At 36.3% G+C, this 17,450-nt stretch overlaps 1 non-coding gene across 1 annotated transcript; it reads left to right on the top strand.

The window, feature by feature from the left end:
• The first annotated feature begins 2,812 nt into the window (after positions 1–2,812).
• Trnav-uac (transfer RNA valine (anticodon UAC)) lies at positions 2,813–2,885 on the top strand. Its single transcript has one exon. It is a non-coding gene; the product is annotated as a tRNA-Val (tRNA).
• Positions 2,886–17,450: the final 14,565 nt, after the last annotated feature.

Raw genomic sequence — 17,450 nt, 5'->3', positions numbered from 1 at the left:
GTGGCTCGGTCAAATAAGACGGCCGCCAATCACAAGGAAGAACCCGCTGGTGTAGATGTACCTTGTTGCAGTCTAATGGGCGTTCAGATTTATTCGCGAAAAAATGCCTGCACCTACCTTAGGCAATGCACACAACTAGACCGCAACATTAGGGACAAATAACTATGGACAGGTGGAGACCGGAAAAATTCGCGGATTCATTTCGCGTTAGGATGAAATTAAAAAAATTATACCATACCTACTGCTGCCCCTGCTGTTGGCTGACAAATCAACTGGAGGAAATTCTGGCCAATGAGAAACACTCAACCAAATCTGTATCCAATCACGGGATGCTGCGTTGGGTCGTCTCTCACCAGACAGCGCCCAATGAGTGGGTGACGTCTTCCCGAAGTAGAACTCTGCATTTCGTGGGACGTCAAAAGACTACTATTATCCAAATACATTTTGTGAGTCAAAAGTACGTTATTACTTTTCTTGATCAGAACACATTAAATCAACTTTCAACTGAAATAGCAAAGTACGGATCTTTGAAATATAACTCGCGGCTGGACTGTGTATGTGTATGGCAAACCATTTCCGTTCGAGGACAAAGTGATGAAATGCGTATGCAAGGCAGAGAATACTCAAATTCACAATCTCGACGATGTGAAGTATTGAGAAAATCTTTTGGGATGAAAAAAAAAACTATGTAGGGAAATAATCTGGTTGGTCTTTGTCTTCAGTAAACCGTTTAGAGCTGAAAATCAGTCAGTTCAAGCCAATGCAGAACTAAATGTTTATTAGATCGCTAACTTTCACAAGTTTTCCTCAAGTTGAGCAGAAAATATGTAATAAATTATTATTTTTTATCAATCTTATGTTTTTTTCCTACATGTTATTTATTTTGGTAATATTAATTAAATTATATGTTTGGTATTTATCATGGTTTGAACCAAGAACAACAGTCGTTCGAATCAATAGTTATTTGATCAAGTTATTTTTATGATGAATTTTGGAATTTTTCTCTAATTTCTATCTTAATAAATACAGATTTCCAGATGGCGGCCAAGTTGCCTACAAGATGACAGACGCCCTGGAAATAAATAATTAATGCACTCTAGCGGGTAAAAATTACATTAACAGGGCAGCAACGCACTCTCACAGACGAAAACAAGATGGCGGACGTATTATATACACTGGAATCAATGTTGGGAGGTCTGTCGGTCGGTGGCTTCTGTGGAGGAAGGATCGTTAGCCATTTTTTTGCCCTCACCGGGATTGAACCAAAGACTCCATAACGTTAGTGATTTTATTTTAAAATTTTATTAAAATTTGCTTAATTAATTTGTTATAGGTTTTAAGTTTTTCCCGAATATCTAAGTTGATTATTTGAATTTTCAAAATGGTGGCCGAGACGTCATAATCCAAATCGGCGGAATTATTTTATCAAACATTTTATTAATTTTTTTTTAATTATTTTATAAGTATTTCCCGAATTCCTAGCATAAAAATAATAATTTTCACAATGGCGGCCGTAAAGAAAATTGCAACGATGATGTCATAATTCAAAATGGTGGCCATGAAATCCTTAGTGTCAAGGTCATGACGTAAGCGCATTATGGCGGCTTGTAGATGCGGACTTTAAGCCGCTTTGCGGACTTTTCAAGCCGTTTACATTTTTTGAGGACCAAGTAAGGAAATTTTTCCTTTTAAACGGGAATTGTTCCATCGAAATAGGGAAATTTTTATTTTTCAAATTTTTTGAAATTTTTTGAAGGTATTTTTTTTTCTTCAAAATAACAGGAAAGTTTGGAAGATTTTGGCGAATTGAGGGAAATTTTTGATACACTTTTAACAAAATTCTGACAAATTTTTAAAGGTCAAAGGCAAAGGTCACGTTCATTCAAAATGGCCTCCGTCACGTTACAATCCAATATGGCGGCTGACACCACACCTTAAACCCTGTCTCAGGTACTAACAGGATATGTTAGCGTCGATAGAATTCGAATTACATTTCACTCCTGTTTAGAATACCACCCTATATTACTCTATAGATAGGGCATAAGGTTTGTTTAAAACGTAAATAGTTTATACTATAAGGTAACTAAAAATTATAAAAATAAGTTAGTAAAAAACTTTCCTAAAGGCGAACTTAAACTTATAAGAGTTTTTAATTTCCATTACAACGATATTTAATACTTCCGAATTCATAATCTAAACTTATATTTTGATCACTAACCAATTTATAGCACCCACCTTACATAAATTTTTGTTATTTTCTTTACAAGTGGTCCTTTTCCTTTTACCTGAATCTCGACTGAAAATGGCTGCGAGCACAATAGTAAAACCAACTGTCAATAGGTGGTGTTGGCAGTAAAATAATTCGTAATTCGTCAATCCCCTATAAATGCTTCCATTTCACGTGACTGCACTTGCTAACGGATGTAGAGGCGTTTTTGGAAACATCTATAGTTTGTTTCTAAATTCTCTTTTCAGTTCTTCTCGCTAGAATACAAGAATTCTGCTCAAAATTGACTACACGTCACAAAAGTTTATGTTGTTGTAAGTTGTACGTTTTTGTCGCGGTAAAAGATTCTGAAACAGAATAGATAGCAGTACAGTTGTTTTCGCCAGCCACCAGGGAAACTTTGTCGCTCTTTCGCGAAACAATCGAAAAAAAGTTAGCATTCAACTGTTCACCAAGTGGTCACGGCGGCTGGTTATTGTGGAACCTTCTTGGAAATACGTTAACTCCAAAACTTTATAGAACACAATAACGTTGGGTATTTCACAAGAAAATCTCTTACCAAATTATGCACAAGTCGATATTAGTGGTTTCGTAGTGTAATGGTTATCACGTCTGCTTTACACGCAGAAGGTCTCCGGTTCGATCCCGGGCGAAGCCAATATTATTTATTAACAAAAGTTGGAGAACTTTTAAATTATTCGTTGGAAAACTAAAAAAAAAAAAAAAAAAAAATTTAAATTGGCCTAACTTGTGCTGTTTTGCTGTAATATAATAATACAGCGCCATCGAGCTCTACATACTATTATTTAGTGTATAACTTTTCAAATCTACAGCTCTAAAATAAATAAGCAACTAAAGGTTATAAACAATGACTTTAAACGTTATCTGTGCGTATCGTTTTACTTGGAAAGTTTATGTCAGTTATATTAACAATATGATATCGTAATTTTATTTTATGTCAGGGTAAAACGATCTCTCAACAGAACATGATTTTCCGGATATTAATTCAGTCTCTCTATAGACAATATTTGCAATCATATCGACACAGTATCAGTTAAATAAATTAGTATTGGACGACCAGTTGTGAACAATTTAGTTAAGTCTTGGCAATGTGTTACATTTTTTTTTAAGTGATTCTTAAAATAAAACTTGGACAGTTTAAAATCTGTATGCATTCGTGAGTAGCTGAGTACCACAGTAAGTACTAAGTATTTTTTTTCCTATGGAGTAAACTTTGAGAATAGAGGTACGATCTAACGAAACGAGATTATAGCTTTTTTTTTGCCTCGAGTATAATATAATAGCTTATTTTGAGGACCATCTTGTGATAGCACAGCATGCCACAAAAATTAATCCACACATTTACTCGTATTTAACAACGTATATTATTTATGCGAATGAAGTTAAAATGTTTATTGCTAGCACATGGCATTATCCTACTCTTTTTTCTAAAGACCATTTTTTTTTTCGTTTAATAATCTAATCTTTTCTTCCACTTGTTCGACAGATGTTTCAAAAAACGTTTTCTGTGAGTTCTCTCAATGCATCAAACCATTTTCTCGACTCAGATGGCAAATGTCTGGCTATCTTGACTTATGTTAACATACTTCTAAGTGTTAAATTATTACAAAACCAGAAATGCCATACAAAAAAATATCATTCTTTTTTAATCCTTCATGCACGTGAACCGTAGATGAGATATGAGTAGACAATACATACTAACTGTGAATAAGGTAATTTTTGTTCAACCCATAAACGTCTAGGTGGTTTTGTGTTTATATATTATTAGCTGCAGTACCCCGTGTTTCCCGGGCTGAATATAGGGTGATATATTGCCCGGGAGTTGAAGCAAAATGGATTGCTCTATATGATAGTGTGGTGGACATAGAGAAATGACACACATTTCCTGTTTGTACGTCTACGACCTATGATTTTCTGTTTACTGTTTATTATTAATAAAACTAAGGAGGGTGTAACACAGTTTTAGTCTTCTAAACTATGCCATATCTCGGAATCGTATAAACCCCTGACATCAGACATACACAAACAGCTATTTGTAACAAATTAAAAACAGAAAAGTGGTCATTGCAATATTTGAAATATTCCATGTATCAGCTTCTTTTTCAAATAGCCGTTCAAAATATAATAGTACAAAATAATAAAAAAATACCCGTTTAATTTTTTTTGCTTACGACGTAATTTGTTTTAAGTATAACACGTTGTATTTAATTAAAAATAGTTATTAATAACAGTACCATTTTGGATTGCGAAAAAATTATAATAGTTGAGAAATTTGTAGTCAAAATGTCTTTTAACTTGATGTAGTATGAAGATTTATAAACAATGTTGAAAGAACAACAGTATACGGTATTTTTTTTTGTAAATGGAAAAGAAATATTCATGAAAAATTCTCATATTTGTAAATTTGTACAGTTACATTAAAACCACTTTGTCTTTGCAAAATAGTGTTAGCAGTAACACTGGGTTCGTATTCTTACCCGGGAATTTATCATTTTTGTTGTCCCAGTACTTACAATAGTTAAGTTATTTGCAAACAGTTCCCTCGATAGCTTTCCTATGAACTGCGCACATTGATAAGCAAAATAAAACATAATAAAGTCCATTTATTGAATTTTAAAATATGTTCCCCATCGTTTGAAAAAATATGTATGTTTGACGGAAAACATAAATTAAAATATAAAATTATGCATCAATTTTCGTGAGAATTACTCAGTATTATCACGAATTTTTTTTGTCATGAATGCCAAAAATAAGCATAGCCATGTGTTGTACAAGGCTACAATATATATATATATTTTTTATCATTACAAAATATTTCTTGGCAACTGGTTTCCAAAGAAATAATTTTATTTCATGTGTGGCAGAAGGCTACGTAGACCATTGGTAGAGACCTACAAAATTCGCGGTTTCGATGGCCTTCAGGATAGACTGCACATACCCCTGTACACTCGGGCAAATAACGCAAGTTCATTGGCTGCCGACTTGTAAGTCGTCTCAGCGGGTTCGTCTGTGATTCGATCCTTCTTTGGTTGAGGGTTTATAACTGGTTGAGATTCGTCCAGATGAACAGTAAGCCAATAGCAAAATTATCTAAGAGGTATATCTGTTTGAATTCTAGCGTATCACCGAATTAATCCGCGAATTTTGCAGGTCTCCAACCAATGGTTCTGTCCTTGAGAACTGCCGAATGGAGACAAGTTGCATGGCACACAGACTATAGCATCCGAGCGAAGCACGGTGCTCTTTCAACTTAGTGGCAGAAAAAAAAAATTAGCACGCTCTTGACGAAACCAGCAGAAAATTAAGACACAATGATCGAGTGGACGGGAAATGGGAGTGACTGAACAAAAACATTCCCACGCGGCTTTTCAGAAGAATTCACCGGCGACGGACCGAGAGGAACCGTGTTGCGCTGCGGCAAAGAAATTCCACGCCGGCTCCGTTCTTCTGATTAATTGCTCTTTTTTTTTTTTTGCCCCCGCACACGTCTTAATCAAATTTCATGCCACTCCGTTTTCCTCCTATTCGTTTCGATGGCTGAGCGCGTCATCAGCTTCGCCAATGATTTCTCCTTGCCGGGAAATTTTCACAAGTGCAGTTCATGTAAGCAATTAATAAGAAATGTTACCAGGGGGGTTGGATTAACGTGGCACAAAATGGCGTTTTATTCCTTCTTTTTTCTCAGTTACGTAAAAAAAGTTCAATTAATTTTCTGCTTTCCTGTACTATTACAGCAGAGTAAAAATTAATTTTGCAGCAGGAAAAATATAGGTATTTTACCAATATAGACTCTACCAAATGTTAAACGGGGAGTAAAATTAAATTTGTAGTTTTCTGACATGAGAAACTAGAACTCTTTCTGCACACAATGCAATACATTTAGTTGTGTCTTTAGTGACAAAATATTTTTATGGTTTCCACGAAACTTGTGTATTTTTATGAAAACTATTTAACTAGCCATAGTAGTGGTATTTTTTTTTTTTTTCGTAAAATGAATTTTTAGTTTTTAAATTTTTTCAAAAACTTTACCCTTTTGTAACACCAAGAGTAAAATATGAAATCCCAAAACAGAAAGATCCTTCAGTAATCTGTTGTAAAGAAAATACTTGTTTCAAAATTAAGTGTCAAAGTTCGGTTTCAAAAGAAATCCCATGAGAGCGATATGTCTATCTCACCTTGGCTTTCGAAAGGGGGGAAGAATTATTTTGTTAGCTCTCGGTATACGGCATTTGGTAGGAGAAATTTTAGGAATGAAACGTGAGTCTCATGGAACGGAAATGTGTAACCACGGTGCTGCCATCTGCGGCAAATGCCGTGGAGATAAGTTCAAAAAGTATTATAGTATTAACTGTTTAATGGATTTAAAAAAAAGATTGGCCGTATTTTAATAATATTACTTGTCGATAATCATGTCCAATGCCGGGTATGTAGTATAAGTTTTTAAGTTTTTTTCGATTTTGTCTTTGTATTGTTTAACCTTTAGCTATGCAAATCGAATGATTTGATAGTTGACGTAGCTGATCCGACTACGGTTTCTAGCGGCGGGTGCGGAAACTATACGTGATTCACGCCAAGAAATATGATTTAAAACACCACTTTTGTACTTTTTTTCCATCACGGTCGGCATTATTTTAAAGAACTATAGGTAAAATTTCGTGTCCAAGTTTCGTATTGTAAGTGTGTTTGCAACATGGAAACACATGTATTATGCTCTTTACCGAGGTTAGATATTACATATCTCTGGCGAGTACTGAAAATACTTAGTACATATTTTTGGGATTAGTCTCAGTGAGGAGGTCATTAGAGATGGTAACACCTACCTATCGCTTCAGGGTTACTAGGGGAGGCATTGAAATGGCCTACAGTAATAAAATATCCCCGCAATGCCCGGAGAGATAAAAGGCCGCCGCAGAAAACCAATATCAGCATCACAGGTCCGTTAGTCGAATCTGGAAAGTAAGTCCATCCTCTTCCCAGATTTTTTTTTAATTATATTTTTTTTCTCATATGAATGATCAGCTTGCTGGTAATTTTTTCAATTACTAAGCCTCGCCGAGTTTTAAGGCCAGTTGTCTGCAGTTTATTGGCTTCCAGGTTGTAGCTGCGTCGAAGGAGAAGATTCCATCGAAGTTTCGGTTCGATCTTGCAGCAGGTAACTGCTACCCTGATGATGGCGACTGTAAGGTTGACCGAAACGTCGGTGAAATCCTCACCAACTACACTTGAGACTAATACCGGAAAACTCCATACAATTAACACAGGCGAGAGTGTGAACAAAAACATAGCGGCAAAGACGATTTAGTTTATTTAAGAAAATTTTAAGAATCGAAAGGTTTTTTTTCGCGTAAGTATGTGTAATTAAATGTAGTTTTTTTCAGAGAAAATAAAGTTATTTTCGTTTCTAATGTAGGTATCAAATGTATGAAACAAATTCACTTTTCACAACCCAGAAGCAAAGCTACTACTGGACATATTGTCTGCCATATATCTCACTGACGCGAAAACAACGCCAGTTTTTTACACAAAAATCTTGGAGCTATCAGGTATATGTATCTAGTTGAACTTGTCTTTACTTTCGACATGACCAACTCAGAAGCCGAGCAACTCCACCGTATATTATCAACAACAATAGTAACTGTTGCCGTCAATGAATTATTTTGTTTGGACAAGTTTGACCAATGTTACCACCGATTGTGTGAACAGGGTTGTGACTTCTTTAGACAAACGCCAATTCACCCCCATGCCTTCCCCGGGACTCGAACCCAGGAACCTCTGCATGCAAGCTGGCTTCTGGCTGAATGAGGCACAGCGGTCTACAGTATGTCCATTAAAGAATGTATCAGTTATAAATTTTAACAGTATCAACTGAAAGCGTTGCAGAGTGTTGTTTCGAGGTCACAATCAAAGAGTAACTGAAACAGTTTTAGATAAGCGCATGCCCGGGTACTGCTTTCTTGTTTTCTCGCTTGCAGCGCCACTAACGCAAAATGGCGACTCCAGAGTGTAAAAAGTTTTTTGTGTTCTGCAATTTGCTTAAGAGTGAATCTGTAATTTCAGTTCAAAGTGCGTTACGTTTAAAGTTTAATTGCGATCCCCAATCTTACAAAATCATCTGCAGACGGTACAGGTAATTCGAGACGACAGAACTCTTTTTCGCTGGCCTCCACGTTCATCTGACATAACGCCGTGCGTTTTTTTACCATTGGGGCTTTATAAAAGATCGTGTCTACGTTCCGCCGCTACCTTATGGTTTACCAGAATTGATACACAGAATTGAAAAGGCTATTTCTAGGGCCACGCATATTTCGCGAAAAGATTCCGAGTCTAGCTGATAGTTAAAAAACAGTAGCATCGTCTGTGTTTCGTGATTGGGCGAGTTTCTATCAGGTGCATGACGATTGTTAAAACACCAATCACAGTAATTCATTGCGGAAGTAAATGCGTCCTGAGTGGCTCAGTCAAACAAGGCAACTATTTCTCTCGCAGACGGCTGCCAATCACAAGGAAGAAACCGCTGGTGCGCGTATATCTTGTTGCAGTCTAATGGGCGTTCAGATTTTTCCGCGAAAAATGCCTGCCCCTAGCTATTGCTTTCATTACTCCGGTCGTGTTAAACAAAGTGTGGGAGAATTGGACTTGATTTTGGATGAGTACCGTACAACTAAAGGTGCACGTAGTGAACATTTGTAAGAATTGCTAAGTTAGTTTACCGTCAATTTAATGTATGATTTGTTTTAAATAATCTAAATCAAACTGTTGTAATGCACCATTGAACCTGAGACATTCTTTTATGTGCACCCTGTAGTAGCCGTACCCTCCTGTACAAGGGGATGGACCGCGTGATAACACGGCGCGCTGATAACATCATCCATCCTGCTGGTCGTGCATTAGCTAGTGCCGACACGAACACGGCGATAAAACAGGCGAGATTCTTCCCAGCGATGTGTGCTTCCAAATTGTAACCTGGCCGTATCGACGTAACACAACCCCGGTTAGGCCTCAGGTGTTAACCACTACACTACCATTGATATGTTCCCCGTAGGCTTTATCGATAACCTGAAAGTGCTTTAAGGGCTCCGCCTACCCGGGCACACACACGGTGCGCAGAGCTTCAGGAAAAACAACGCGATTTCAAAACTAATCAAGATATCCGAGTGGGGTCTGCTTACGAAAAGCATTTAAGAGTTCGCTGAGGGCCGAAAAGTACTATTCATTTCGGATTAAGTTTTTAAACTGTATTTTTAGAAGAGTTAAAGTCGCTAAAACGCATGTTTTCAGAGTAATTTTTAGGCGCAAAACAATCGGTACAGATTCTTGAAAGCACTTAAGGGACTTTCAATACACCTTTATCCTCATTTCTCGGCCATATAATGTTACGGTCACCGCTCAGATCTCACAGTTATCCTGTGACGACGAGAAGACTGCGCGCCAGTCCAGAGGAGACACCGCGCTAGAAGCACCAGCGAGCGTCGCGCTTATCATCCCGCCTCACTAACACACATACACCCCTGACGAGGCGGGAAGGAATCCGAACCAATAAACACTTTCCTGTGGTACATGAGACGATAAATGAACTTGTCCGAAATTTGTCAGTACCCAAAAGCTGTACACAGAAATTTTTTTCTGTACTTTTACAAAAGATTCCTTTGGAAACCAGTTGCCAAGGAAAAGTTTGTAATGCTAAAAGTAATATTTTGTAAATTTGTGCAACACATGGTTAGGGTTATTTTTGCATATATAACTACTTTTTGACGTGACAACGTCTAATAAATCGATGAACGCCGGCTGCACGCACGAAAAAGTGTACCGTTACGCAATTTGTTCCGTTACGCTGTGTCCCGTTACGTACATTGTTCCGTTACGCTGTGTCCCGTTACGCTCATTGTACGCTTGCGCCGCATCTATCTCTCTTCCACTCGACTGTTTATAAAGTGAAGTGAAACGTTAAAATGGTTTTAATTGCTTATTACAACAATTTCGGCAATAAATGTTAATTATTCTTGCATTTTAAAAATCTGATTACTAGTAGAATTTGAAGTATTTATTCTTTTATTATTAAAATAAAAATGATTCAATTTTATTCTTAAAAGTATGCAATCATTTCATCAATGTTTTTTTATGACATTGTCACGTTAAACTATCGTCCGTAAACCGACTTTACAGACAATCAATTTTTTTTCTAGATAATACTGTGTGTTTCTTACGCAAATTAGCACATGATTTTATTTTTGAATTGAAACTACTTTGTTGAGGAGGTAACAATTTTCGAACGTTACGAAAATTCCGTTGGCATGAGGGGAATTAGCTAGGCATGTCGTGAGGGAACAGGATGAGGAGAGTAATTATTAAATTTGTGTTTATGTTAGGTTAAGTTTGGTTAGGAGCGAGAAAATAGATTTTGTCAGGTATGAGATTTCATGTGTTGAATAAATTAAGAACCAAATGTCGATAAGAACGAGACGATCGCTTTACTATGATATATGATAGTTTACACACATAGTTTTTGAACACCGGGCTCACCGACTTAGTTTAATTCACAGGCGACTGGCCAGTGAAGCAGAGGATAAATGTGCTCATCATTTAAATTTGATTTCATGAGCGGCTAGCCATTGAATCTGATGAACAGCGATCAAGTGATTAAGCGCATTACGTAAATATTCCTGACAGATGATGCTTAATGAAACTGATTCTCTTTGAGTAATGGGTAAAATTTAAAACTCTCAGTTAGCATCTGCCATTATTCAAAGAAGATTATTTAGATCCCGGTTTGATGCCTGTAGCATCGAAAGGACACCAGTGTAGAAACTGCAGCAAGGAGTTTACCTTGAAAAAAAAAGGTTAACTTCATGAGAGAACCTAGTGTATTTTGGGTCCTTGCCAAAAACCACTTAGTTGCAGTCAATGTGTCAAAAATACTTTGGTCGAAGATATTTTTGGAATCAACATTGCAAGACCTATACAACTAAGTTGGCTAAAGATAACGAGGACGGAGCTACCACACTGAGGAAGCGGAATGAAGGCATAATGTTAGACGACTATATTGATTATGAATAATGTACCATTGATAATGCTAAAAACACTGACCCAGATCTCGCTAATGATTTAAAATTGGAAAGTTACGAAGAAAGAAGCATCTTCATGGGAAATGAAAAGTAATATTTACACCAACTTCTAGTCGCCTTCACGCAATTGTGAACAATAGAGAACGACCTGAAACTGACAAGATAGAAGATTGTGATGAGACACTAGGACCAAAACGTTGGAAACGTGTTAAAAAAAAATTACTCTGATCAAGCTTGTGATGATCACTGGGACGATGACGATGGTGATCTTGAGGCCGGTGTTAAGACGGAAGACTTCAGAGATCTTAAAAATTAAGAATAATAATACACAAGGAACATGAAAGCATCAGGATATATTGATCACACATCATGGAAAGATCATAACATATTGGTGGATCGTCTGAGGCTGCTGCTACCTATCCTTAAGGCAGGAAATAGATCGCACATCAACGAAGTAGCCACCACACTCTAGGAACTGAGGGAACCTGGCTACATACAAATTACTTGTTTTACTTGCATGTGTATGAAATTTAAAAAAAAAATATATTCAATTTCAAAAGAGATTGTTTTATTTCTCAAAATCTGATTTCTAACTAAGATTGAGTTCTCGTAATACAACTTCTAACTTAAAGATGTGAAAATCATCACCAAGGACTAACCAAGAGGAGAGTAATAAAGAGTAATTCCATCAATCGGGTCAAGTTCAATCAAAATACAATTGAAATAAAGCGAAGCCAAATGCAGTTGGAGCAGTTGGAGCACTTGGAAAAATTGTAGCATTGGAGAACTTGGAGCTGTTGGAGCAATTGGAACAATTGGAACATTGAAGCAGTTGGAGCATTGGAGCATTTGAAACGTTGGAGCAATTGGAACTTTTGGAGCTTTGGAACAATTGAAACATTGAAGCAGTTGGAGCTTTGGAGCATTTGGAACGTTGGAGCACTTGGAGCAATTAGAGCGTTGGAGCATTTAGAGCTGTTGGAGAACTTGGAGCAATTGGATTATTATAGCACTGGGAATTTGGGCATTTGAAACCTTGGAGTACTTGGAGCTGTTGGAGCACTGGAGAACTCGAGCAATTAGAGCATATGGAGCATTGGAGCAGTTGGAGAATGTTCATCCTTTTCGTTGACTGTGCTTTGCCAAGTCAGGTCATGATTGGCCTCGTGTTTTGGAGACGTCTGGTCTTACATTTGACTTCTTACATTAACCTTTTGAAATGTATGCTAAGTATTGAAAACAAAGGCATCTTGGTTACTGAATATATGTACCTAACCACTAAATGTACGCGTCTGGTCACCAACTGGTTGTGTTAGCCTCACCAAGCGGCTGGTCTGGTCTGGTCTGGTCTGGTCATCTAACTGGACTTGCCTTGTTGCTGACTGGATGTGCCTGAATAATTAACTGCCGTGTAGAACTGCCCTGAAAACACATGTAAATGACTCGCTTTCTCTTCTAACAAGACTACAGAAATCTAGAACATTATTTTGTAATTTGATTTGTTTATTGTACTTATAGAATTTACGTACCAAATTTTTCATTGGTAATTTTTTTGTTTGATTTTTTGAACCTGCCATTTTGTGTCTCCCTTAGTATGCACACTATCAAATCCGTTGAGAGTTATTGTAAACTTTCTTAAAATATAAAATTTTGTTTGCAAAATAAGCAAGGAGATAAAAAAATCATTACTACTTTAGTGGACACAATATCAAGCGCGATTAAAATTGCCGCAAATTCAATCAAATAATCTGTCTGGTTTTTTATTCACATTAACCCTTTTTGCAAAATGTGAATAAAACTATAATTTTTTTACAGTTAAATTGATGGGAGTAAATAAATGTTATTTAATTGTATATTTTTAAGCGGCACAGCACAAAAAAAAACCTGCGCCATGCCAATTTCATACTTATAGACTATTCTTAATACACTAAATAAAAAAAACATTCGAAACATTATACAGAATATTTGAAAAATACTTGAGCGATATTTTTGGAATGTTCCAGAATATATTTAATCCTTTTTGATAATCTTTCAGATTTTTGTGTAATATTCTAGAAGATTCTTTCATATCCAGAACGTTTTAATTGGGGCCAAAATGAAGCTGGATTCACACGGGCGTTTTTTCGGTTTATTTATCTAGCTTCTGTGGCCGAAGAGAAATAATATATATATTTTTAATGGTGTAGTCAACGCTCATAGTTATGAATAAAATAAAGCATTGATATTTTCAGGCCATATATTTAACCATTGGTAGGGACCGGAAAAATTCGCGGTTTCGATGGCCTTTAGGATAGACTGCACATTCCCCTGTACGATCGGGCAAAGTTCATTGGCTGCCGACTTGTAAGTCGTCTCAGCTTGATTGTCTGTGATTCGATCCTTCTTTGGCTGAGGGTTTATAATTGATCGAGATTCGTCCATATGAACAGTAAGCCAATAGTAAAATCATCTAAAAGGTATATTTATTTGAATTTTAGCCTATCGATGAAAGAATCGGCGAAATTTTTTTCCGGTCTCTAACCATTGGACACTGCCTTCATTACAATGAACACTCGATCTTATCGTGAGCTTATTGAAAGAACAGGCGGTAGCTGACTGTGGTGCCATTTTTGCGTCCAACTCTGGGCGCGGTTAGTTCACGCACCCACGTGTTTGCGCATACATTACGCTAATGATCTCCGTAGGACGGCGGTTCGCTTCGGCATCCTACGCAACTTGCCAACCCACTATACGCTAACGTAAGGCAAATAATGACTGAGTAAAAAAAATTCAAATCTTCTATGACGTCAAAACGTTCCGGATGTTTTATATTTAAACCGTTAAAAATTTTCATTCATTTTTTTTTTTCAATTCTGTCGATCAGAATGAAATTGGCACGGTGCTATTTTCTTTTTGTGTTTTGCCTCTAATAACAACTTTAGTAACGAAAATGACATAGTGATTTACGCCCACCAATAGGCAGTTAAGAAATCTGCATGTGTTACTGATAATAAAAAAATACCGACAAATGATTATAGTAGTATTTACAGCAATTTTTATTCGCTTGATATTGTGCTTCTAAGGTAGTAAAATTATTTTTTTTGTTCTCCCACCTGATCTTGCTGACAAAAGTTTTAGTTTCTTTTTTTTAGAAGTTTTATAATAACTCTCAACTGATTTGATACTGTGTGCCTACTAAGAGAGTAACAATTTTTTTTTCAACATCCAACCACAATTTATTTCAACTGCAGATTCATCACGAAAAAAAAGGTGAATGTATGAAATAAAACTTTTACACCAAAGTGCTTTCCAGGGTTGGTATACTCCTTTGAAGTTGAGACTGTACAACAAGATTATTTCAGATAATACAAAATTCTTTTTTTTTTAAGGTGGATCACATATCTTTATAATGCTTAAGCGAACAAGTTACTACAACCACCGAAATATTGTTGTTTAGAATAATTTCCGTGAAATAATTAGTGGCAACGAAACGCAACTTCATGTTTGGAAAAAAAAATGTGTTTGTAATTATTTGAATGGAATTACTTCCCGATATCCACATGTTTAGGTCTGGTCGTATAACTTAGTGTAACTAAACATAATCACAACGCGTAAGGCTTTATATTAAATAACTCCTCTATTATTTTTAATGAATAATTATTCAGCTTCAACTTAAAATTTGTATACCAGGCTTTGGAAGCAATCAAACGCATGATGTGTGTATTTTGTCAACGTATATCTTTGGTAATGAATCCACAGCCGATATTTGTCGGTCGAAAGCCTATTCAACCTTTACAGCGGCCGATTTAACACTGTTATCCAAATTCTAAACCATGGTATGCAATATGCATACTCTTAATATGCCAAAATATCTACCTACTTCGTAAATAGATTTTCTAATTATTTAAATGTTAATATCCTTACAAAACAATTCTTGCAGCGAAAGAGTAATTATACACGTATATTAAATACTAACTACGCTAACTTAGATGTGCAAGGAAAAATTCTGATGGAAAAAAAAATTTTTTTAGTCGCCAAATAAAATTGAGTTCAGGAGTGTAACATGTATTATGGGCCAATATAAAAAGGCCATGTTTATTTTTTTTTTTCAGTCTTTGTTACATAACGTACTTTAGGGCGAGTGAAGGTTATGACTTAACTCATCTCAGCGTAAAAAAAAAAAAAGCTAATCTCAGGAGTGGAGCTGCTCAGTGACAGAGAGAAAATACGAAGGGGTTAGTAACGAATAAAGTAAGATATCTGTTAAAGACGATTTTCAAGTTTTTGTCGTCACCACGTGCGTTAGAATTGCGAACGTTCAGCCTGTGCCTCCTGTACTTTGTTTTTGAGTTTAATCTTGCAAGTGAATTTTTATTTATTTTTGACGTGACAACGTCTAATAAATAAATAAACGCCGGCTGTACGCACGAAAAATTGTCCCGTTACGCACATTGTTCCGTTACGCTGTGTCCCGTTACGCTCATTGTACGCTTGCGCCGCATCTATCTCTCTTCCACTCGACTGTTTATAAAGTGAAGTGAAAAATAATGTGGTTTTCATTGCTAATTACAACAACAATTTCGGCAGTAAAGGTTAATTATTCTTACATTTAAAAAATCTGATTACTAGTATAATTTCAAGTATTTATTCTTTTATTATTAAAATAAAAATGATTCAATTTTATTCATATAGTATGCAATCATTTCATCAATGTTTTGTTATGACGTCACGTTAAACTATCGTCCGTAAACCGACTTTACAGACAAACAATTTTTATTTTTATTTTGATACGTTCTTAAAATATACAAACACCCCAAGAACGATACAATATTTACGGATCTAGTGGAATTAAGGTTAGTAAAATAATCTTAAAAATACCTGTGACACATTAGTTGGAAATATAGCCTACAGTATTATCTCTGAAAGATTTATATCCTTGTTGAAAACAGAAATTTTTTGCTTAGTGTTATTTTTTTTGGTATTTTTTGGGTATTATTATTTATTTATTATTTTTTTTTTTAGTTTTTGTTCAACAAAAAAAGTTCTTAGAAATGGCGTATGTCCAAAAACTTACATCAAGTCATAGCCTACAGTGTCCAAATATTTTATATACGGTTTTAAATGGGTCTACTCTGAAATTTTCTCTGTTAGGTTATTAAATATTTACGACTTACTGCTTTAATTCGCTTTTATAACATTAATGCAAAATAAAAACTGAAGTAAATCTGTTACAGTAACCTTTTTTACTTGAGTTGTGATCACCACAGTGCGATCTGCACAAATAGCTTCTCGTCTGGCCGAAGAGAACGAGTTTCCAGGGAGTTGAAGGACCCGGGTCTGCGTGGTGTCGATACGGTCCAAGGTCGCGTGGCCCGACACAGAGACCACGCCCGACCCGCTCTTCTCCCCACTTCACTCTCCAACCATCCTCCGCCATCGAGATCCCCACTCCTTCCCGGCCTCAGACCGCCACCTCCCACAGTCGAGACAGCCCTGAAGGAGTGAGGTAGGAAGAGGAAGTTAATCAAGGTCATCATCTTTTTTTTTTGTTTTGTTTTAAGCTGTCGGCTTCCATAACTCAGCCACTCTTCTGATTTGCGATTCTTTTTTTTTTTTTTTTTTTTTAACCATTTCCCTTCGCCGCAAGCTCTATTGCGGACCACTTGTGCTGCGAGTCTTCATTCACATCCGGTTGTAAAACATCTCCTTCCGCTTCTCGTCTTTTCGAAAGACGATGATCGAATCTGCTAGATTTAAAAGTTTTTTTTCCACCCTCCCTAAAAGCGCACTTAAAGATAAGTGGGCCTATCAGTAGTAGCAGACCAACACTGTGCGCTTTTGATTTAACTGTGTTGTGTTCCAAACATTTTTGTGTTTCATTACTACCATGTTTTCGCTTATAAAACTGTCGTTTTGTTGTTTAGAAAATGTTTCATCACCATACTAAATAATGCTTATGTATTTATAAGCAAAAAACCACTCACTGACACACTCATTACGAATTTTCCGGAACTATAAGTTTGAAATTCGGCGCGTAAATTCTTTTCGCTTCATACGCATTAAGAAAGGATTTTACGAAAACCAGTTGGGGGTGAAAAATTCAAAATTTTAAATTTAATGTTAATGCTTACATCTTATCCGTGGCAACGGCTATTGCATTG

The sequence above is a fragment of the Bacillus rossius genome, chromosome 17, assembly GCF_032445375.1.
Source record: "Bacillus rossius redtenbacheri isolate Brsri chromosome 17, Brsri_v3, whole genome shotgun sequence".
Lineage (NCBI taxonomy): Eukaryota > Metazoa > Arthropoda > Insecta > Phasmatodea > Bacillidae > Bacillus > Bacillus rossius.
This window is presented reverse-complemented; position numbering and strand designations above follow the sequence as displayed.